A 22,967-nucleotide genomic window follows, 5' to 3' on the forward strand; every position below is an offset into this window, starting at 1 on the left:
TGCAACCCAGCACTGCCCTTACCAATGCAGTCAATAAGGGTTTACAGAAAGCTAGAACTAGTGGTATGTGCCAGTAATCCCAGCTACTTGTGAAGCTAGGGTGGGGGTTTCAGTTAAGCCCAGGAGCTCAAGAAAAGCATACACGGAATAATAAGACCTTTTCCCTTTCCCTTTCCTTTCACCATGGTCTCACATGTAGCCCAGGCTGCACGCAAACTTGCGATCCTCCTGCCTTAGCCTCACTAGTGCTAGGATTTAGGTATATGTGAGACATCATCTCTTTTAAAAGTTTATGGAATGGATGAATATTCTACTGTGTATCAGGGGATACCTAGGGAACAAAAAGTATTCATTTGTCCCAAGAGGGAGTCAGGGAGAATGATATAGAGATGGCATTGGAGCTGTGTTTGGAAGATGAAACAAACAAACAAACAAACAAACACCCCCAAATCCCAACAATTTCGAGAGATGGAGAAGATAGAGAGATGGAGAGATGGCTCAGGGGTTAAGAGTACTTGCTGCTCTTCCAGAGGACCCAAGTTTGATTCCCAGTACCCACATCAGGCAGCTCAACTGTAACTCCCTTTTCTGCCTCTTTGGGTACCCACAAACATTTGTCATAATAAACACACATACACACACACAAATAAAAATCTTTTAAAAATCTTTAAAAAGTAAAACAGTTTGCCAGGCCAAAACAAAAATTCTCAGAGATGTGCAATCCAGCCTTGCTTTTTCACATTGTTTACAAACTGGCAGTAAGGAGGCTGAATGTGGCTTGCAGATGCTTTGGCCTTGGTCTTCTTCCCCTCTGCACAGTGTTTTCCAAAAGTAATGTGAAGAGATGGGCATTGTGGTTGGTCATACCACAAGTTGTCTCAGACTTGCTGGACTCCTGCACCTATACTACCTGCCAGGGGACTATGGCTCCTGTATGCATCTGTTAGCATTCCCTGGCCAGAGAACCCCAGGGCCTGCTCACTGTACAAAAGTCCTGCTGCTTTAAGGGATGCTCATCCTCAGTTCAGTCATACAGAACTCTCGTACCATGGGAGTCCCAGGCATCGAGGTCTGGCCAGCTGCCTAGCAGCCACAGGGATGAAGGCCAAGCGCCTGCCTGCTACAGGATCACGAAGTCTGATTCACACTCTCTTAGGTATTCCAGAGCTCTCCTCATGCTGGTAGGAGGGGATGAGGAAGGTGGGCAGGGCGCAGGCAGCAGCTGCAGACCCCAGGCTTGCTCTGATCCCTAAGCACTGAAAAGATAGGGGACCCCAGAGTCCCCTCCATAACTCCCATCTCAGCAAGCCACATCATTCCAGCAAGAAGCCTGGTCATGTGATGATGATAAAGCATCGGCTGCTGAGGCTCAGGTATATGTCTGCAGTTATAAGTCTGGCTTCACAAATTCTTCTACCTGCTCTGCAGGGACATGGGACTTCTAGAGCACTGGGGGCACTAGAGTGTGCCAGAAATGGCACAGATTGATGTGTGGGTCCCTGTGGCTTTCAGCCGGAGGAGGCAAGAGAACCTTAATGGGTCACCTACTGCCAGATACAGGTCTGGCGGCCAGTTCCTGTTGCTCTCATCTAGTTGGCATTGGGCTCTCCGGCCTTGTCCCTAGCCACCCCATCACTGCCAGAGCATCCTGGTTTCAAGCCGCTCAGAATAAATTTACACACCACAGTTAGAACCAGGTTCCCCAGCCACGTCACAAACATTAACATAATACACAGCATATCCTGAGCCACACCAACCACATCCTCCAGTAATGTGGGCTCTCCACTCACCATTCCTTCTCCCTTACCTTTTCAGTCTTTGGTCATGGCCACAGCCAAGCCTTGCCCAGACAGCATCTATCAGCCTTCAGCACCTGAAAGTCCCACCACCCAAGTGCTCATTTTCCTTTGCAGCCACAAGTCCCAAGTGCATCACCCAGTGCCAGGCTCACATGAGCTGGCGGAAGTCATGCAAAAGAAATAACCCCCAGCAAGTATATCAAACCATTTTCCCAGGCCTTGCAATGCATTCCATGGAGTTGCTTCCAAAGTTTACCTTCTCTACTTGGGTTTGACAAACAGGACTATGGGAGTTTGTCTCTCTGAGTTCATAAGCAGCCAAGCAGGAAAGGTAGAGGCAGGGAGGCCAAACCAGAGAGTCAGTCCCTTTCACTGGGAAGCACCCTGGATTTGTTCCGGGCACATGAGGCAGCTTAGTCAGAAATGTGGCCTTTTCCCCTCACTTTTGCCACCCTTCACTCTCCTCCCCACCCACCACCCAAGAGCTTACAAATGCCACATGCAGTGCACTGGCCACCGTGACTCCCTCACAGGACAGCCTCTCCAGCATCCATGCACAGCTTAGGGGCAACCAGGCTCTGTGTACACTCAGTGGCTGCAGCCTTTGACCCTACAGGCCATCACAGGCTCCACTTTCACCCGGTGCCTGACTGTGCCCGGTGATGGATACACACCCTCCCCAAACCTTAGCCCAGTTCTCAGTACCTCTCACCCTGATGCTGCCCAAAAGTGTAGGGCTCAGCTGCTGTCGGGGTCAGGCCACTGACTTCCAGCCGCCACTGTGTCTATCTAACAACTCTCCAGGAGTTGGGCTCTGCTGGCTTGTGGCCAGGAAGATCTGCAGCTCATTTAGCCCTTGGGACTGGCTAATGCCAAGGAACTCAGTGGGAAAAATGCCTCCCTGCTCTCTCTGTGTGTGGCTCTATGGAGCCACTGCACAGACTGGGTCACATCTAGCACACACCCCCATTCAACACTCTGTCCTGGAAAGTACCCTGCCAGGCAACTTGGATTAAATTCACACTTTGTGCCTCCAACCAGTGCCCTCTGTACGCCTAGCTGACTGCCAATGGTATACTGTGCTTGGTCCTTTCTACACTGTAGCCGGGCACCACTTGTGTTGAGTTATGTAAAGACAATCACTTTCAATGGACTAACATCTCCCTCTGCAGCTGACCACACAAGTCAGAAACACTAAAAGCACTCACCACTGTTCTTTGGTGGGCTGTTTTAGTAGGCACTGTCAGTCCTGCCTGGCTGCTGCTGTATGACATTGGAAAGCACTTAAGCAAAACACTAGCAATTTTCATTTCAAAGCAGGTCAAACAGAATTCCAGAGTTGAAAGGAGGAGTAAACACCACCTAATCCCAGAGTCACAAATGTAAATGCCTTGGGGGTGGAAGGAAAGAAATAGGCTGGCACAGTGAACAGCTGTGCACACATGCTCCATTTCAAATGATTTTCATGTACTCATCAACATACACCTCTGTGGGTCACTTGGGCCTGAGTGCCAGTTTGAGACTCTTGTGAAAGATAAGAAACTTGGAAAGAGAAAGACTGCCATGGTCACCCACTCAGCCAGTGACAAAGGCCCTTGCACAGCTATTTGGCAAAATGAGTCATATGACATCTCTTTCATACACAAAACATGCAATTTATTTTTAAATAATTAACTTATTTGTGACACTGGGATGGAACCCAGAGCCTTCTGCATGCTAGGCAAAGCACTGTACTATCACCGAGCCACACCTCCAGCCCATGATGTCTTTGTCACACTCATTTTCTCACCCTTCAGCAAACAAGTTCTGACCTACCATTTCCTAGGCTGTCTCTTATGAGGCCATAGCCGCAAAGTACACAAGACCAGTTGTTTGTCTTTAAGAAGTTCTTCCACTAGAGAATGGCCAGCACTGAGCCAGGAGATGGAAGCTGAGAGCAGGTAGTGTGGAGCCTTGTCTGCCAAAGTGAGGCATTTGGATTTTATGCTGTAAGACACACAGCAACCTTGAAGTCTGAACAGGCCTCAGACAGTTAGCTGTTATGTAGGCAGATTCATCTAGCAGTGGTGACAAGATGGATTTGGGCCAGGCAGTGGAGTGGGAGGTGTAATTGGGAGTAGAGGCTTGTTCAAGAAACCAACTGTCCACACCTGAGGTCATAGGTCACCGTGAAGAGAGGGGAAAGGGGAATGTGCCAGACACTATAAATCACCAGCAGGGAACTTTGGGGGTACAGTGTTGGGGATGATCCAGGGACCAAGAAGAGTGGAAGAGTCAGGTGTGGTAGAGCATGCCTTTAATCCCGGCCTCAGAAGGCAGATCTCTATGAGTTTGAAGCCAGCCTAGCCTACATAGCAAGTTACAGGCCAGCCAGGACAGTAAAGTGAGACCCTATCTCAAAAAACAAATGAAAAAACAAGGGCTGAAGTAAGAAGATGAAAAGGACTGAGATTCATCCAAGGCAGGTGAATGACTAGAGCCCGAACAAAGAGGAAGAACCCAGAGGTCGAGAGCTGGGGGGAAGTGAGTGGATGCCCAAATGTCTTGGTATACAGCAGCATGAAGATGAGGGAAAAATCTAGATTGTCTGTTTTATGCTGTTGTGGCCTCTCTTCCTTTGGTACAGAAAGTTGTACATGGGTCCTCTAACCTCTAGCTAGACTCTTCTATATGTCCAGAAGTGACCCCTGGGGAAATCCCACTCAGAGCCTCTGGTTGAAACAGTCCACCAATTTAAAAAATACGAATCAAATAAATACTAAAATACATTCTCCACCCCCGGCCTCTTTCTGTCCCCCACTCCAAAACAGCTCTGTGGGAAAGTCAGTTTGGGAATTTCCCACATGTGTCTATGACCGCAATGCCAGAGCAGTGGTCTGAGTCAGCTATAGCTTTCAAAGTTCGGAATTTGCCCCATATCAAAGGCAGCCTGCTGACTGGGAGAGCCATGGTGGTGCTGTCAAATGGCCCCCAGTGTCACCTGGGGCACTACTTGGGATTTCTGTGCTGGTTCCCAAAGGCTAAGGCCTAGGCCCACGGTAGTGAGGGAGGCCTGCCAGGCATGCAACTAAGCCATCAATTTCAAAAGATAGCTCATTCTCCCCACCCCAGGGACACTGCAGTGGCCTTCAATTCCCTCTCTAATGACTCTTTCCTGTGCCCTTTGGGTGAATGAGCCAGAATCGCCATGGAGTTCCCAAAATAGATAATGACTTTCAGTTCAAGCTTTGGTCACAGAAAGGGCACTCAAAATGCAGTAGATGAAAACAAAACTGAAGGCTACATGGTCCTCTGGAAAAAGGATAGGGACTTTGGAGTCTTCTAACTTTGGTTCAAATTTTGGCTTGGGCCCCTACCAGATGTGTGGTTTGGTCACAGTTTTCTCATGTCTCAAATTGCAGTGAAGTGATGTCCTTCTCAGGATCGCCATGAGAAGTCAATGCAATGGTGCACGCACAGTTCTTGGCACACAGCGCCTTCTCAATAAAAACCAGTCCCATCCTTCACATCTGCTTTTTTTTTGAGACAGGGTCTCCTTATAGCACCAGCTGTCCTGGAACTCACTATGTAGACCAGGCTGGCCTTGAACTCACAGACAACAGCCTGCCTCTGCCTCCCAAGTGCTGGGATTAAAGGCGTGCACCACCATGCCTGGACACATCTGCTTTTTAAGACGAGGATTTTTAAAAATAATGACCAGTCAGGAGTGGTGGCTTACACTTGCAATCTTAGAACTCAGGAGATAGGGCCAGGAGGATCAGGGTTCAAAGTTATCCTTGGCTACATAGTAAGTTTGAGGCCAGCCTGGGCTACATGAGACCTTGTCTCAAAAAGACTAAACTGAAATGAAATTAAATAAAATAAAGCCAAATGTTTTACCAAAATGCTGCCTGATTAAAAACTGTGTGGAGAAAAGAGCTGAAGGTGAGAAGGGGCCAGTGCCTTATCTTACCAAGCATAAGTAAAACTGATGATGCAGAAGCATAAAAGTGTTAGTATACTGAATGCATTACAAGGATGAGCAATAAAGGAATAAGAGGTGATGATGGCACTAAATCTTCAACTGGCTTAGTAGGAAGTCAACAGATTGCCCCAAATTGGTAAACAAAGGAACAACAACAGGAATGCTTTATTTAGAGAAATGAAGGTCAAGACTGGAAGAACAAAACTAAGATAGGTGGCCTTGAAGACACAGGATGGGGTGGGAGGACACTGCTGCAGGCTACGGCCATCTCTTTCCACAGGTATGTTTTATTTCAGTTTCTGCAAGTCCAGCGAGGAATAAATAATATGGAAGTCTGGAGCAGCACGTTTTGTGTGTTACTTCATCATTATTGCCACATGTGTGAGCATTAGCCCCCTTTCCTTTATGCCACAAATGTCTCTCATCTGAGGCAGGTCAAAACCTAAAGAAGGGAAGAAACTTGCCCAGGCCAGTTCTTTCAAAAAGCCCCTGTGAGGAAGCCAAGACAGAAGTCTAAGTGGTCTGGGGCCAAGGTCAACTTGAGAAGGCTTTAATCAGACACATTCTCCACTGGGAAGGGCCTAGCGTTCTTCCCTGGGTCTTCTGTACAATTAGCTTAGTAATAGCTGGCTGAAAAGACCACACAAGACATTTTGATGGGTCGGTATATAATAGAAGCTGTCTTTGCAACTCCACTCCTCTCCTGCAGCCCTGCCCAGGAAGAAAAATAGATGGTAAAATCTCTCCAAACTTAATTTATCCAGAAAGATCCATTGATGCCTAATCTTGACGCAGCAATAGCAATAGTGTCCCAGTGGGAATGCAAAGACTGTTTCAAGGGAGAGTAAGTTCAACCTTTTTTACCTTTAGTTGGAAAGCCAGAGGGAGAATTTTGCCTATGTTACATTTTGCCTAGGGCCAAGCTAGGACCAGAATATTCTGAAATACACAGACATATGCACATTCATGCACACACGCGAGCATACATGTGTATACAATACAGCCTCAAAAGCTGAAGGAACATACCACTACACAGATCCCTCCCAGTGACCTCTTGTCAAGTGGCTCTGGATAGTTCTTTTCGCCCTTAAAAAAAACAGTTTTATTGAGATATAATTCACACACCACTATCATTTGGATCTTCAATGCTTCCCAGAGGTCCATGTTAAACACTTGGCTTCCCAGTTTCTCGCCACTGGGAAGTGGTCCAAACTCTGAGAGAGGGGCTTGGTGGGAGGTCTTTAGGCCATTGGAGGAGTACCCTTGAAGGGGATAATGAGACCATGGTCTCTTCCTGTTTTCCCAGCTCCTGACCAAAACTGTTTTGCTTTGCCCTGCATTCTTGCCATGTTGGGCTGTCATAGGCCCAAAGCAATGGAGCCAATTGATCAAAGATTGAAAGCCCCAAAACCATGAGCTAAAATAAACCTTTTTGGCTTATAAATAGATTATCTCAGATATGTGTTATAGTGATAGAAAGCTGATGGATACACATGTCATACAAGTCAACCAATCAAAGTGGATAATTCGTGGACTATAATATGTTCAGAGGTGTGTAGTTCTCCCGCATTTAACTTTAGATAATTTTCACCTACTCTTAAAGAAACCTCATATGCTATTTCTCTTCTTCCCCTCCAGTTCCTGGAAACCACTAGTCCATTCTCTGTCTCTATAGATTTGCCTCATTTGGACATTTCTTATAAATGGAATTATTAAAAAGTGTAGGTTCTGGGGTGGGGGGGAAGCAAAGGGGAAAAATGTGTAAGTTCTGTGTCTGGCTTCTTTCACTTAGCATAACATTCCAAGGTTCATTCATGTTATGCCACGTATCAGTACCTCCTTCCTGTTTTTTTTTTTTTTTGAAAAAGGTCTCATTGTGTTTCTGAAGTTGGCCCAGGATGGCCTCAAACTCACTGCAGTCCTTGCATTTCAGCTTCCTCTGTGCTGGGATTACAGGTGCACACCATGATGCTTCACCTACTTCAGTCTTTCTAGTGGCTGAATTCCACCATGTAGAAATATCACAATTGTTTACCCACTCACAGGTTGAAGGAAATTTGGGTTATTTTCACATTTTGACTATTATGCATGAGCTCCTATGAATATTTATGTAAAAGTTTCTATGTGGATATACACTCTTATTTCTCCGGCATATCTCTACAAGTGAAATTTCTGGGTCATATGGTAACCTGGATCATATGTTTAATTTTCTCAGAAATTACCAGACTGTTTCCTACAGAAGCTGCATCATTTTACATTTCCTCCAGAAATGTATGAGAATTCTAATTGCTTCACATCTCTGTCAACACTTTTTACTATCTGTCTATTAGATTATAGCCATCCTGGGCTGGGGCTGTGATTCAAGGGTAGAATTCCTGCTTAATATACACAAGGACCCATGTTCAATCCCCAATACCAGTTTAAAAAAAGAGCCAGGTACAGTGGCACACACCTTTAATCCCAGCACTCTGGAAGCAGAGGCAAGTGGATCTCTGTGAATTCAAGGCCAGCCTGGTCTACATAGTGAGTTCCAGGTCAGCTGGAGCTACAGGGAGACCCTGTCTCAAAAGAAAATAGTCATCCTTTTAGGTATGAAGTGGGATGGCAGCTCGTGTAGTTTATATTCAAGTTTCTCTCAAAGATAATGAGGTTTAATATTTTCAGGCATTTGTTGATCATTTGCATACCTTCTTTGGGAACAGTATTTTTGGATTCTTTGCTATTTTTAATGGATCATCTTTTATTAAAGACAAGGTCTTGCTATGTTGTCCAAACTAACCTTGATCTCCTGTGCTTAGCTGCTCTCCTGCTTCCCAAGTTGTTGGGACTACATGCATTTTTCACTGTAACAATTATTTAGCTTTTTATTGTTGGGTTATAAGAATTCTTTATATATTGTGGATATAAATCTCATATGAGGTATAGGATTTACAAAATTGTTTTACTATTCTTTGGATTTTTTTCACCCTGTTAAATTTTAAAAATTTTATTAATACATAATAGCCATACATATTTATGGGGTACAATATGACCAATGCATGCACACAGTATGTCATGACCAGACCAGCATAACGGATCCATCACCTCAAGTATTTATCATTTCTTTGCACTGGAGGCATTCAAAATCCCATCTACTAACTGTTTTAAAATATAAAATTGAGGGCTGAAGAGATGGCTCAGTGGTTAAGGGTACTGGCTACTCTTCCAGAGGACACGGGTTTGATTCCAGGCACCCACATGGCACCTAACAACCTATAACTCCAGCTCTGAGGGATCGGACACCCTCTTCTGACCTCCACAGTCACTGCACAGCAGGGGTGCATCTATCTACATGCAGGCAAAACATTCATACACATAAAATAAAAACAAGAAATATAAAATTGTCAACCATCATCCCATCGGGTTGCAGACTTTCAGTAGCTATGCTTCCTTTTCAGCTGCATCCACATATCAAATAACCATCCCCCTATAGCTTTGAAGTGTGTTTTGAAATCAAGTATTGTCAGGCCTCCAGCTTAGTTCTGTGTGCTCAGGATTGCTTTGGATATTTAGGGTTCTTTGTGGTTGCATGTAAGTTATAGGGTTTTTCTATTTCTGTGAAGAATGTCACTGGTGTTTTAATAAGGATAGCATTGGATCGGTAGATCACTTGGGGCTATATGGACATTTCAACAATATTAATGCTTCCAATCCATGAACATTAGATATTTTTCCATTTGGGGGTGAGGGGGTCTTCTTTAAGTTACTCACTGATGTTTTATTTCACTTTTTAAGACAGGGTCAGAATTTCACATAATTCAGGTTAGCTTTGAACTCACTATGCTCCTGCCTCAGCTCCCTGAGAGCTGGTGTCACTAGCATGCACCATGATACCTTACTTTAGTGTTCTAGTTTTCATTATAGAATTCTTTCATTGGCTCTCTTGACTTCTCTTTTTAGGCAATTCACTATTTATGTATAGAAACACTGCTGATTTCTGTACGTTGATCTGAATTTATTTATCAGTTCTAAAAGTTACACCCAAGGCTCACAGAGCATAGTGGAACAGGGATAAAGAGAATACTAGACTGTGTGTCTATGGCCATACCACCCTGAACGCGCCCGATCTCATTTGATCTCGGAAGCTAAGTAGGGTCAGGCCTGGTTAGTACTTGGATGGGAGAATTCTAATGCATTTCTCAATTCTCATCAACAAAGCTTCTTCATGCAACAGAGGGCTATGAACACAGAAGGATACAACTGCTCAAAGTGTGGAGAATAAGAGACTGCAGAGTATGTGTCCTGGAGTAGGATTCCTATATTAAACCTTACCCACACAGGGCTCAGAGACCATTTCAGAAAAGAAGGTAAAAAGATTGTAAGAGCCAGGAAGGAGGTACATGAACATAAGGAAACAGAGTCTTATAGTTTCCTGGGAACTCATATGAACCTGCAGCAATGGTGACAGCATGCAGAAGACCCATGCAAACTCAACCAGACAAAACCCAGCATAGAACTGGGGAAATGGGCAAGAGGTCCCAACCTTAGCCGAGGAACTACAGGCAACAGATTACTGCTGGGTGAGGGAGAGTTGATCTTCTTTAAGAGAGTGATGCTAAACAGGCTGAACAGGCTCCAGTGAATGAACTCATACTGAGGGATATCTGGAGACACAAACTTGACTTGATAGGCCTTAACATATATGACAGAATGCATGAAGTCCTGCAGGCAGGTGATGGGGGTGTAGATAGGAGAAGGGGTCTAAATATGATTAAGATGTATGAAATCCACAAAAATTCAATAAAAATATACATAAAAAATAAAAGTTTTATGGTGAAGACTTGTGTTAGTTACTTTTTTGCTGCTGTGATAAAACACCATGACCAAGGCAAGTTACAGAAGAAGAATTTCTTTGGGCTTACGGTTCCAGCGGTAGAGCCCATCATGGCAGGAAGGCATGGTAGAAAGCCACAGGCATGGTGGCAGGAGCAGGAAGCTGACAGATCACATCTTTAATTGCAAACCCAAAGTAGAGAGAGCAAACTTGAAGGTGGGGAGAGGCTATGAATTCTCAAAGCCCACCCTGAGTGACATCCTTCCTCCAGCAAGGTTGTACCTCCTAAAGGTTCTATGGCCTCGTCCAAGTAGTGCACCAGCTGGGTGGACCAAGTGTTCAAATAGTTGAGTCTATGGGAAACATTTCTCAGCCAAACCATCACAAACCTTTAGATTTTTTAAAATATAAGATCATGTTGGGAGTTGGAGAGATGACTCAGAGGTTAAGAGCACTGACTGCTCTTGCAGAAGGCCTGGGTTCAAATCCCACCACCCACATGGTGGCTAACAGTTGTCTGTAACTCCAGTTCCAGGAGATCCGATGCCCTCTTTTGTACTCCACAGGCACTGCACCACATGGGGGCACTTATGTACATAAGGCTTATAACCATAAAAATAAATTTTTTTAAGACAAAAATTTTTAACCTGAGATAAAAAGGGACATTTTTTGTCTTTTTGAGATAGAGTCTCCTTGCAGCCCCAGCTGGCCTGGACCAAGCTGGCCTCGATCTCACAGACATCCACCTGCCTCTGCCTCCCGAGTGCTGGGATTAAAGGCATGTGCTTCCCTGCCTGGTGGGTTTTTGTCTTCTTTTTTTGAAACTTTTTTATTGAACTTTAACAATTTCATACAACAGTTCCCACTAAAATCCAGACCCCCTCCCCCATCCCTGCTTCCCCCTATCCACCCTCACCCACCACAACTCAGGGACTATTGCGGAAGAGGAGGCAGAAAGACTGTAAGAGCCAGGGCTGGTTCATGAACAGAGGGAGATGGAGGCCTTCAGACCACTGAAGGCTTGCCCCTCTGAGCCTGTGGCAGCAGTGGCATTGGGCATGGGACCCATGTCGGCTCAATTAAACAGGGCCCAAGGGGGAGATAAGAAATAGGTGGTGGGCCAGCACTAGATGAGAACTGTTTGAGACTGACTGCTGCTGGGTTTCTGTCTTCTTAATAGTCCTCCTTTGTGCTGATTAGTTTTTGTCAACTTGATACAAGTGAGACACATCTAGGAAGAGGGAACCTCTACCAAAGAATTTCCTCCATCAGACTGGTCTTTATTGCTGACAGATGTGGGAGGTAGGTAGTACCATCCTAGGCAGGTGGGTCTGAGCTGTATGGGGAAGAAAGCCAGTAAGCAGTGTTACTACATGTTCTCTGCTTCACTCTCTGCCTTCAGTTCCCACCTTAGCATCCCTTGATGATGGACTGTAATAAGATGAAATAAACCTTTTCCTCCTCAAGTTAGTTGAGGTCAGTGTTTTTTGGGTTTTGTTTGTTTGTTTGTTTTTGAGGTCAGTGCTTTATCACAGCAAGAGAGAAGCAGGTTATAAGGAACACCCTTCTTTTATGTTCTCTCTCTATATATGAAAGAAAAATATGTGGTACTCATCTTTCTGAGTTTGGTTTATTTCACTTAAAATTATCAGCAGTTTCAGTCTTCCTCCTGCAAATAAATGATTTAGTTTTTCTTTATGGCTGGATAATATTCCATTGTGCACATATACCACATTTTCTTTTTCTTTTGGAGGCAAGACCTCCTTATGAGGCCCAGGTTGGCTTTCAACTCACTCTATAGCTGAAACAGTGTTTGAACTTGCGATCCTTCTCCTTTAGGCTCCACAATTATTCCAGAATAGCTGGAATTATAGGCCCGAGCCAGCAAGACTGATCCATCACATTTTCTTTTCTTTTCTTTTCTTTTAAAGACAAAGTCTTACTATATAGCCCTAACTGGCCTAGAACTTGCTATGTAAAGCAGGCTAGGCCTTGAACTCACAGAGATCCACCTGCCTCTGCCTCACAATTGCTGGGATTAAAAGTGTGTACTACCATACCCAAAGACCACCACTATATTTTCTTTATCACTTCATCTGTTAATGGACCAGCAGGCTGACTCTATATCTTGGTTATTGTGAATAATGTCACACTGAACATGGGTATGTAGGTATCTTTATTGTATGCTGGCTTTGATTCCTTTGGCTATCTGCCCAGGGGGTGTCTGTACAGTTTGATGAGATGAGAGGTTTTTCACTGGAAAGGTAGTAAATTTTACTGAATGCCTTCTCTGCCATCTATTAAGATGATCATACAGCTTTTGTCCTTCTATCTATGCATGTTAGGCATCACTTTTATTGATTAGTATATGTTGAGCAAGATTTCTATAGCTTGGATAAATCACTCTTGATCATGGTAAACTATCATTTTAATGTACTGTGGGATTCAGTTTGTTAGTAATTTGTTGGTGGTTTTTTACATCTGTATTAATCCAGGAGAGTTGCCTGTAATTTTATTGCTGTCCTTTTTAAAATCAGAGTAATGTTGTTCTCATAGAATTAGTCTGAAAGAATTCTTCCCCTTCAATTGTTTTTTAGTAGTTTAAGGGATCTTAGCGTTAATTCTTTTTTAAAAGTCTGGTAGAATTCATTACTTAAAGAAGCCACCCGGCCATGGGCTTTTCTTTGTTGGGAGATCTTTTCACTTTCAGAATGGTATCCTTTGAAACACAAAACTTTTTTGATTTGTGATAAAGTTTAATGTATCTATTTTTTTTTCCTTTTTCACTTGTGCCTTTGGTGTCATATGTGAGAAGCCATTGCTTACTCCACGGTTATGAAGACTTATGCTATCTTCCAAGACAGCTTTAGTTCTTACACGTATGTCTTTGATCAATCCATTTTGAGTTAACTTTTGTATGTGGTGTAAGAATAGAGGTCCAGTTTCATTTTCCCCCCTCTGGATTCTCCTTTTAATTTTCTGGAGCAGCACCCCAATAAAGAATGGAATCTGCCTCTAAGTGGAGATATACTCTTGCTTCTTCCCTTAAGAGTTAAGCCAGTAGGGACAGGTCAAGGACCTGGCTAAAGGCCCACTCTTAGGGTCCTTTCACCTTAGGGTGGGTTCACCTTAAGATAATGTACTTTTCCTTCCCAAGATTCCCACTGCCTAGTACAGTCTGTATGAGCCTCCATGAGGTTCGACTGGCCTGCCCCCCATTCTGACTCAGAAAGGTGTAACAATTCTAGTCCTGTTTCTTCTCTTCTGTCTCTTTTTTTGGATGCTGGCTAGAGCTTTTAAACTCCTTAATGCTTTGGGCTTCTTTACTCTTTCTCTAAAGTTCCCTCCCTGGTGTGTGGCTACCTGTCTCCATGTGGCTGACCTCCATGCCAGCTTATCTCAAATGCCATGTTTCTCCTCCTCCTCCTCCTTCTCCTCCTCCTCCTCCTCTTCCTCCTCCTCCTCCTTCTTTTGTCCATCTCCAGCCCCAGACAGCTTGCATATCCTGAGGGTTCTTTTTTAAACTCTAATAAATTGTCCTTAAGCTTCTGTTTGAGTCCATTCTTAAATTCTTTTATTAATTAGACAGCTCCAAGAGGAGACCCCAATTTCTTTGGTATCATATGGCAGCTCTGCAGGGACTCTCCCAGACTTCTAGCTATGCTTCTTTCCTGTCTTTTAATTCTTTAATCGGCAGAGAAAGGAACTCAGTTTTGCACCCCTAGACCATCAGTTGGACATTGGGATTATGAAAAATCATGATTCTCTGGTAGGCACTCACCTACACTACCTCTTAGTTTTACAGTAAACCTTCAGAATGAAGCATGCAATTGACAAGAGGTAGAACCCAGATGTGCATTGGGCCCATCTATCATAAAAGCCCAGACTTTCAGTACCACACTGAGCCACAGAAATGCATAAGCAGGCATCGTTATGTCCATTGACCCCTATGCCTTCATTCTGTCTATGTATGTGTGTGTTCTGTAATAAGTACTGTATACGCATGAATGAATGACTAGATAAGCACAGGTTGTGCAGACCACAGCTGGTGCTGGGCAGAATTTGAGGCCAGAGTATGTTGAAAGGCTCCAGAGCCACAACCAGCCTCCTAGCAATATAAATGAAATCTCATCATTCATTGTCATTTTGGTGTAGTTTAGCTTTCTGAGAGTGGACTTTGCTTTGTAGGCCAGGCTAGCTAACAGTCCTCCTACCTCAGTCTCCCGAATGCTTGGATCCAAAGAGTAGGCCACCATACCCTGCTGGAACCTCAGCACTGAGTAGAGAATGTACCAACAGCTTCAGGGCTGGTGTGTGCATGTCACTCTATGCCTCCACCACTGAGTAAAACATCTAGCTTAGAAACATCTTTCTTTTCTTCTAGCCCCAAACAGTATGAGGTTAAAGGCCAGACAATCTGAGGGGGGTTTCCAAGAAGCTACTCAGAGTCCTAGCATCAAATGAGAACCCCATGGCCGAGGTTGGGTCTAAAGCACTCAAGAGTAGGGGCCGGCAAAGCTGAAGGAAATATCTTTCTAGAGGTATACACTATAATCAGGGCTCATAATACATTCAAAGGTGAGAATGAGCTAGTAAGGAAACCCAAAAGAAAAGTTTAAGACACACTGAGCAATTTATTTTATTGAGACAGTTTCCCTATAACCATAGCTGGCCTGGAACTCACTTTGTAGACCAGGCTGGCCTCAGTCTCATAGAGATCCACCTGCCTCTGCCTCCTGAGTGCTCAGATTAAAGGTGTGCACCATCACACCTGGATAAATTTTTTAAAAAATTATTGTGTATGAGTGTTTTGCCTGCATGTATACAAGTGCTCCTCTATGTGCATTGCCAGAAGAGGGAGTCAGATCCACTGGAACTGGAGTTACAGACAGTTGCTAAGTATTTTACATATAGTAACTATTTACTCTCATAACAACCCCATGATATAGATAATACTCTCTGTCTCTGTCTCTGTCTCTGTCTCTCTCTCTTTCTCTGTCTTTTTGAGACAGGGTCACCCTGTAGCCCCAGCTGCCCTGGAACTCATTATGTAGACCAAGCTGGACTTGAATGCACAGAGATCTGCCTGCCTCTACCTCCAGAGTGCTGAGATTAAAGGTGTTCGCCTTTATGCCTCCTTTTTTGTTTTGAGACAGGATCTCCATGTGTATCCCTGGCTAGTCAGTTCATTGTGCAGCCCAGGCTGGTCTTGAACTCCACAGTCTTCCTGCCTCAGCTTCCTAAGTGCTGGAATTAGAGGTGTGAGCCACCATGCCCAGCCATTATCTTCAGTGGGCCACTGAAATGAGGAAAAACGGTACAGAGTCTGAGCGGGTAATCTTCTAGAACTGGTTACTGAGTTACCATGGGAGGTAGAGGATTAAACATAGCCCAGAGTTATTTTTTCCCACTGCTCCCAGGTTCTTGAGGAGAAAAAGAAGTTATCAACACTTAAAGGTGGAGCAGTTTACATTATTATCTGGATTTTTCCCCTCTCTTAATGAACCAGAGGTTTGAGCATTGCCTAGCAGGCATTTTAACATGCCACAGTGGGAGGGGCCAGCAGAAGCTTCCTGCTTGGACACAGAGACCTGCCACAGGACCCTTCGTGACCTACTTCTCTCTATTACCTCAGTTGACTAGCTGACAGGGGCCTTGGAGCCCTGCCTTTTACCAGACTGCAAACCCGGATGCTGGGGGCGGGGATGGGGGTGGAGAGGAGCCTGCTGTCCCTGTAAAGAGTGCTCAGAGCCAAGGCAGGAGGAAAGAGGCAGTTATGAGAAGAGGCCAGGAGGAGACCTTGAGACAAGAGGTAGGACAAGAAAGACCAAAGGTCAAGGAGGCGAGGGCACTGTGGGGGCCAGGCTATTTAGAGAAGGAATCTACTGGTGGTAGAGGGAAAGGGGAGGGGAAGATGGACTCAGGGAGAGACAGAGACAGAGAGGAAGAGGCAGATAGAGACAGTCAGGAAAGTCAGGAGACAGTGTCTAAAATCCAAATGTTCTGGCAAAAGCTTAGAGTCTTCACTGCAGATGTGCTGGAAAACTGTGGGAGGAGAGAGGCTGTGCTTAGAGAATTAAAGAGTGAGATGTCTTGGTAAAAATGTGTCCAGAAATGATGGAAAGAATAAATCAGTGGAGGTTAGGATCAGAAACCGTGAGGCCAGGTCACCCTTGCCATGGTCACAGTCTGCAAGTAGCCAGTCTTCAGTGTGCCCTTGGCCACCGATCCTGAACTTCCTTTGCAAAGGCAAGTAAAGGGAGTGCTCCCAGAAAAGAGATGAGTCAGTATCTATCCCTTCAGCCCTGTGAGTGCTGAAGACAGGGAATGTGACTGCCCACTCAGAACAAAGCAAGCAGTGACTGTTCAGTATCAGGACACACAGGCTGAGCAATAGGGAACAGAAGGGCCAGGCATGGTGGGGCACACCTTTTAATCCCAGCACTAGGGAGGCATAGGCACTCGGAGCTCTATGAGATGGAGGCCAGCCTGCTCTCTACATGTTGAATTCCAGGCCTGCTAGGGCTATAGAGAGATCCTACCTCAAAGAGACAGATGAAAGAAGAAAGAAAGAGAGAAAGAGAAAGAAAGAGAGAGAGAGAAAGAAAGAAAGAAAGAAAGAAAGAGAGAGAGAGAGAGAGAAAGAAAGAAAGAAAGAAAGAAAGAAAGAAAGAAAGAAAGAAAGAAAGAAAGACAAGTGAGGGCTGCGAAGAAGAAGGCTGTGTCTCCGGAGTCCTGCCCTTCTTCACTAGTTGTTTGCTTGAAAACGCCGTGGGAACCAGCAGGCTGAGAAGAGGTCCAACTGGGGAGAAGGAATCTAATCTGAAGACACCTGTCCCAGCACTGCCTTATCACATGCTCCACTGACGCAGAGGGAGAAGGGGCATGAACTCCCCAACAGTCAAGCTGTTCAGAGGCACAGCAATGCCACAATCTATTGATCTGTTGTGTTTTTGGACAATCTGCTTTACTTTGCAGCCTGTCTTGTATGCTTCTAGAAATCAGATGAGGGCCATTTTGTGTTCTTGCCAATATTTAGTAAAGGTAATTCCCCCCCCCCTCCGCCACACACCCATAAAAAATAATATTGAAATTTCAAAGCTGTAGTTGTATCAGTGGCAATGAGTCCTGACATAACCCCCAAGCTGTTCCCAGGGATGAGATTATTTCTGCTGCTCCAGGGATCAGAATCATTTACACATAATTACTACTGTTTCCCCTCTGATTACCACCCGATTTCTGGGAGCAGCTACTCTGCAAAGCACCAACACTTAGGTGATAAACCTCAAACTGTTTAAAAGGCTGACTTTTGCAATAAGCCTTCTATTAGAGCCCCATTTGGCTGTTTTGTGTGCTTCCTTTTTCACCTGCATAAAATCTTGGATTTGGACTTGATAGAAGTCTAGTAGAGATAATATGTGAAGAAGTCTCCACCAAAAGAAATATTTTTCCACTGGAAACATTTTAAGGGTTGGGAATTGCAGAATGGCTGTGTGGGAAGCTCATGTTTCTCTCACTGAAATAAGCATTTCACTGGTGAAAAATATAAAAGCACCTATTTAAAGTCTCTGAAAACCATCTTCGGAGTATTCACAAATGGAGAAGTATTTATTCAAGAAAATCTACTAAATTTCAGTAAAGACCACAAGTCTATGGCATCTGAGCAATGTCCCACACCAGTTCTCCCCAGCAATCCCACCCCACATTATAGAATCATCATACTGGACAGGTGAGGCCAAGGAAACAGAGTTCCCTCTTTTCCACCTCCAAGTCTAATGGCTATAATTCCCTACCCAGGTACATCATCTCCCCAGCACATATCACAGAAGCTCTATTCTGGGTGGAAGTAGCCAAGAGGAATGGGCAACCTTTCCCTACACAGTCTCAACTTACAGAGCATAAGTTCCATCTTGGGCCCAGTAGGTCAAGCAAATCGGTCTTGATCATCTGACCCCAGCTTGCTCATAAGATGGAGGTTCCATATTGGGAGAGGCAAGGTGAGAAGTCCAGGAACTACCATCATCATCTCAGTGCCCATTCATAGGGCAAGGGATGTCAGTCTAGGAGGTTCAGGCACTGTCCCCATTGCCAGCTCCAGCGCAATTGCCTAGAGTTTCTACTGTAGCAGACAAGGCAGGTCATAGGATAGAGAGCTCTATAGCTCTGTCCTATAGAGAATGATTATTTAGAACACACCATGGGCAAGTTTACACCTAAGGGCACTATTGAAAACAATGGAGATCTTTGCTGTGAGCAATTAAGAGGAGGCTGGTAGCTATAGGAAACTAGTAGCAACAACAAAAATGGCATACCAGCCAGAGAGTAACTAAAGAAAACCAAGGAGAGCAACAGCTATGCAGATGCATCATGGCATCACACCCACAGACCTGAAAGACTGTGCACCTGCACTGGCTGCATCCATCTGAGCAGCAATAAGAACAGGCCATGGGGCAGACTTGGAAACTGTCCCAAGCCATATACAGATAAAACAGCGGAGGACAGAAGCCACACTGGCTCGCAACCTCTGCTCAAACACTGGTGGAAGAATTGGCTACTTCCACCCAAAGGCCACTCTTATGAAGCCAGGTTTAAAATTAAGTCACATAAGGCTGGAGAGATGGCTCATTGTGGTTAAGAACACTGGCTGTTCTTGCAGAAGACCCAGGCTCGAATCCCAGCACCCACATGGCCCCTAACAACTGTCCATAACTCCAGTCCCAGGGGATCCCACAGCCTCTTCTGTCCTCCACGGGCATTGCATGACACGGGTTCATTTACCTACATGCAGGCAATACACACATACACATAAAGTATAAAATTAAGTCACAGGCATCCCTGGCAGTCTTAAAGATGTGCATATGCCTAAGACTATGGCCCTTCAAGAATGACTTGGTATAGAACTTTTAAGCTCCTTGTTTCTGGTTGAACACAAGGCAAAATTGTTAATTTGCTGACCTATGAAGCCATTGTCCAAGTCATACCATACACATACACTCACCTACCAGCAAAGATAGTCAGAAAAGATTTTTTGATCTGCACAACAGCCATAAAAATGTACAGAGTCTCAGAGAAATGTGGGGTACCATTAGGTGAACCAACATATATACACTGGAAGGAAGAACAGGCAACATATTAAAAAAATACTAGCTGCAAAAACTCCAGTTTGGTGAAAAAAAACACTAGCATGCATATTCAGGAAGCACAATTGACCTTAAGTAGGAGAAAGACAAATCCACACCCAGACACATGACAGTTATTGAATTGTGCAGAAGCAAAGAGAAAATCTTGAAAGCAAGAAAAGTAAAAAAGAATTCACCATGTATAAGGAAACCTCCATAACATTAACTGACAGTTGACTTCTCAACAGGAACAACAGAGGATTAAAGGGAGGTGACATGATGCATACAACATGCTGAAAGTAAAAAACCTTAAATCCAACAAACCACCTTTTAGAAATAAAGGCAAAATACACTCCCAGACAGACACCAAGAGAATCTACTGTTAGCGTACATGCGTCATAACACATACTAATGGAAGCTCTTCACAATAGCAATGTAAATTCACACAAATAAGAGCTCCAGAAAAGATAATGATGTAAATAATAAAAGGCATTATAATGAAGATTGAGGGTGCAGCTCAGTGGTAGAGCACTTGCCTAGCATGTGGAAGCCCTGGGTTCCTGGGGCTGAAGGGATGGCACAGCAGTTAAGAGTGCTTGCTGCTCTTGCAGGGAGCCCCTGATCCACTTTTCCAGCATCCATGCTGGGAGGCTCACAACTGCCTGTAACTTCAGCTCTTCTGGCCTCTGCAGGCACCTGCATATACATACACACAACCACACACATATACATTCAAAAAATAAAACGACCCTGAATTCAATCCCTAGCACTGCAAGAGAAAGAAAGAGAGAGCTTGAGAATACAATGATACATTTATTTTCTTCTCTTAACTGATTTAAAAGCCGGTTTATTAATTTATTAGATAACATCTAAAAAATTATATTCTGTCCCTATACCATATGGAAATACAGCATATTTGACAACAGCATGAAGAGGTAGCTAGAAGGAAAACATCACTGTGCACAGGTGTTGGCATAAGGAAATAATGTGAGAGGCTAAACTGAGTATGCAGGAAGAAATGAAGAGGACCAGCAAAGGTAATTACGGTTAGCGTTTTAGAAACTTTATAAACATATTTGACTTTTCCTTTCTTCTACTACTTTCTTTAAAAGACATAAGACTATGTAAAACAGTAATTATAAGCAGGTATTGTTAGATTTGGAATGTACACAGGCATACAATAATAGCACAAAATGGAGGAGGAACAGAGCTTAATAAAAATAAAGTTTCTTTACGTCACTAGAATTAGTTTAATATAAACCTGTAGTTGCCTCTGACATGCTAAAATGCATATTGTAAACCTCAGGTCAATTAAGAAACAATTAAAAACACTGCAGTTGAAAAAAATCACTAAAGAAATTTCTGCATTAGAAAATATTTACTTAATGCAAAAGAAGTCAATAAAAGCAGGACAGAAGAACAAAGGAGATGTGATATACACAGACTCAAACAATGGCTTAAGACAATATAGAAAAAACAAACTCAAAATAAGCAAGAAATAATAAAAGGTAAAAGAAATAAGAGAATAGAAAAAGACAAAATCAACAAAATCAGAAGTTGTTTCTTTCGGAAAAATACTGACAAAATTTGACAAAATACTGATAATACTGTTGCTTTGACTAAATCAGAGAAGACTCAGTACTGCTCACATCATGGCCATACAAAGGAAAAGAAGCGAGGACAATATCATGAACAGCTGCGTGGAAACAAACTATATAAATGAGATGAAATCGACAAATTTCTGAGAACAACTTCTAAATTTAAAAAAATTGAATTAACAATCTTAAAACTTCCATGGGGGAGGGAGCCCAGCCCAGGTGCCCTCACTGAAAAATTATATAAAATATTTAGAGAAAAATGAAGACTGAAGCCTGGATGTTGGCACATATCTGTAATCCCAGCCCTAGGGAGGCTGAGGCAGGTGGATAGTGAGTTTGAGACTAGCCTGGGCTACATAGAGAGTTGTAGGCCAGCTTGGGCTACATTGCCCTTGGCTCAAAAACAAAAGGAAACAAATGCACAAAACAACAACAACAACAAAACACAAAATCCCCAAAACCAAAAACCAAAAGAAACAAACACAAAAAGCCTCAAAGTATCAACTTTGATTTCTAGTTTCTAGTTAAACCTATAAAAAAACTTAAAAATCTAGAGTCTCTTGTTTAGGCTGACTAGATCTCAGTGGATGGACTTGTACAGGGGAACATCTGGGGACACTGACTTGACACATTGGGCCTTAATACGGATGACAGAGTATATATCTGAGTTCCAGTTTGGTGGGGGGCTGTGGAAGCCTGCCAGTGGGGACAGGGGTATAAAGATGATTAAGATTCTTTGAGATATTCTGTATAAAATACACAAAAATGCAATAAAAACAAATTAAAGAAAAAGAAATATATAAATACAGAAAAAAACTAAAAATTCAGGGCTGGAGAGATGGCTCAGTGGTTAAGGGAACTGGCTGCTCTTGCAGAGGTCCCAGGTTCAATTCCCAGCACCACCATGACAGCTCACACCCATCTGTGACTCCAGTTCCAGAGGATCTGATGCCTTCTTCTGACCTCTGCAGGCATTGCACAACATGGGCATACTTATGCACATGCAGGCAATACACAAATACACAAAAAATAAAAATATCAAAATATTTTTAAAGCTTAAAAATGATCACTCCATTATAACAACATGTAAAAAGTTGAATATGTGGATAACTTTTCTTAAATCCAGCAGTGAAGTAAAGTCACAAGGCAAACTCCAAATGGAAGACAGGCACCAGATACAGAGAATCTATCTTAGGGTAGCAGAAATTCATGGACACAGTGTGGTAGCACACATCTGTAGTCACAGGTACTTAGGCACCTGAAGTAGGAAAAGAACTTGAGGCAATAAGTTCTGAGACCATCCAGTACAACATAGTAAGTGTTAGGGATCCAAACAGCAGCAGCTTCCCCCCTCCCCAACAGGGACCTACAGACTTTGGAGCTCGAAAAAGGGAACTTAGTTGATAAGCACCTTGACCTTTGAAGTCAAGGGAAACAAACTCTGCTGAGAAGCAGCCTGCCTTTCCTCTGACCTCCAAAGATAGGATAAGCAGATTCTACCTGATAACCAGAAATTTTAGAAGCTGTTTTTCTATTATCTTAAGAGGGAAAAAGTAAACACTTCCAGACCCTAATCCTACCTGCTTTTCCTGCTTCCCCCTCCCTGATTTCTCCCCAAAACATTCCCCCTTCCACACCCTAAAGCCCCCATATATAAAGTCCCAGCTCACAGCC

This window comes from Nannospalax galili, unplaced genomic scaffold (genome assembly GCF_000622305.1).
Source record: "Nannospalax galili isolate Female #2095 unplaced genomic scaffold, S.galili_v1.0 scaffold747, whole genome shotgun sequence".
Taxonomy (NCBI): domain Eukaryota; kingdom Metazoa; phylum Chordata; class Mammalia; order Rodentia; family Spalacidae; genus Nannospalax; species Nannospalax galili.